General features: G+C 49.3%; 1 long non-coding RNA gene across 1 annotated transcript; it reads left to right on the forward strand.

Moving 5' to 3' along the window:
• Positions 1–1100: 1100 nt before the first annotated feature.
• On the forward strand, positions 1101–1748 carry LOC147180139 (uncharacterized). The gene is made up of 2 exons (XR_015094142.1): positions 1101–1190; positions 1279–1748. It is a non-coding gene; the product is annotated as an uncharacterized LOC147180139 (long non-coding RNA).
• The last annotated feature ends 377 nt before the right edge of the window (positions 1749–2125 follow it).

Here is a 2125-nt window from a genome sequence, read left to right on the forward strand (position 1 = left end):
TCCGGTCCGCTTAGTGACATGCTGTGATGGTGTACACTGCAACGTATAACAAGTTAACAACCTCTGAGCAGTCGAGCCCTTAGTTATCTGTCAACGAATGCATCGCCATGCCCGTTCAGTTTCTAAGTGGGTTGAAAAGATGATGATAAGAACATGTCGGAACTGTATAAAATGTTGATCCGATCTCATTTTCTTTCTGCAGACATTCACCGGTTTGGCTTTATTGCATTCCTGTTGGGTTCCAATGTCTACATGTTCCTATCCTGCCTCCTGACCTGGCAGGTAAATTCAACTCAAGTTGTATGTATTTTGATGTTCTCATTAGATGGATTGGTATTGACACCCGTGTCAATCCTCCATATTGAGAAGCTTTGTGCTTCTTCAGTGCTAATGATCCAACACATTGTTTCTGTGGCAGATGCCACAGGCGCGTTGCCAGGTTTGCTTCAAGATGGCCATGTTTGTGATGCATGCCGTGTTTACGGTGCTCGTGGCATACAGCGACTCTCTGGCGAGTGGTGAGTCTTCGTAACTTGATCTCTTTCAATGTCTTGAGCCAAGTGAATAACCTTGGCTTGGACACATTCTCTATACTGATGTGATTAGATGTACAGTGGAAGCTCTAAAGTGTGCTGTGATGCCCCTTGACTTCCAAGTAGGCTTTCACTTCAACACACATTTCACTGCTTCCAATGACAAACGAGGCAAAAAAGCAGAAAAAATAAATAAGCATGTGATTCATTCGGTCCAAATATTGACGCTGTGTCTTCTTCTGTCGTCAGCCTACAACATGTTCTCCTACATGAAAAGATATCTGGTGGGGGCAAATGTTCTCTTCCACTCTACATCCTACATAGAGTTGACCGGGACAGTTGTTTTTGGGTGGGAAGAGAAGAACTCAGGACCGGACCCGCAGGTGGGTGGCAGCACCCCACCAGGACTGGACCCGCAGGAGGGTGGCAGCACCCCACCAGGAACGGACCCGCAGGTGGGTGGCAGCACCCTACCAGGACTAGACCCGCAGGAGGGTGGCAGCACCCCACCAGGAACGGACCCGCAGGAAGGTGGCAGCACCCCACCAGGTTTGGGACGTGGACGGCGTCGGCCAACAGGAGAGAAGATGAGCGAGCCCGAGATTGATGCCCTCATGGCCGGCCAGGAGGACGATAACGGCAGTGTGCACTATGAGGGTACGTTACCAACAACGTTGACAAGGCGCCGTATTACCTCGTCATTCTTTTTCTTGGACTCAAGCTGGCCTCCGTGTTCTTTTTGCAGCTTTCGTCAAGCACATCATGTCGGTGTAAGCAGCAAGCGCAAGCAGGAGCGTGTTCAGGACATCGGACACTGTTAGGAAGACCAACAAGAAAAGACAAGGACTTTGTTTAAGGGATGTTGAAGCGAACCCAACTTGTTTATTTTGTTTTCCTTTCCGTTTCAACCCTCCTCTCTCGGAAAAAAATCCCCTTTCCATTGTAGACCACATCACTCGCATCCCACCGGGGGCGCGTCTCCACTCGCCGCATGAGGTGAGGAAACGGGGGATCAGGGGTGACCGCTCATCAAGTGAGGGCCGATCCCTCCCTTCCCACCGCCACCTCATTCAGTCGAGCCATCACTGGCCCAGCAGCGCCAAAGGTCCTGGAGAACGGCAGTGGACTGACCGCCAAAGTCTCCCAGCTCCCTCAAAACCGTTATTTATTTTCACTCTGTTCACTGCAGAATAAACGTTTCCAAAGTACATCCCAGCTCGGTCTGTTTTTCATCTTTCGTTGGCGCTTTCAGAGCAAGAAATAAGTTGCAACGCATGCATCAGCAGCATGTTATCAATCAATAGTCCTCGAGTGACGTCGTTTCGACTTGACGGCACCCGCGACTCGTCAATTCCTCATAGTTGTCGCGCCCTTTTAACGTTATTTTAAGTTGTGTTGTTGTTGTTGTTAGCTCCAGCAACGGACGTTCAGCGAGCAGGTGTGTTGAACTTTGAATTAGCTCCACCCTGCCATCCGTCAGCAATGAATATCCACGCGCAAACACCAAATATGGGTTTCGGGTTGCGCAAATCAAATTTTTATAAATGACTGTACAAAGCATTTTGAAAATGTAAAGGTGCGGGGAAATCCGA

The sequence above is a fragment of the Leptonotus elevatus genome, chromosome 2, assembly GCF_054856555.1.
Source record: "Leptonotus elevatus isolate MCC_2025b chromosome 2, RoL_Lele_1.0, whole genome shotgun sequence".
NCBI lineage: Eukaryota > Metazoa > Chordata > Actinopteri > Syngnathiformes > Syngnathidae > Leptonotus > Leptonotus elevatus.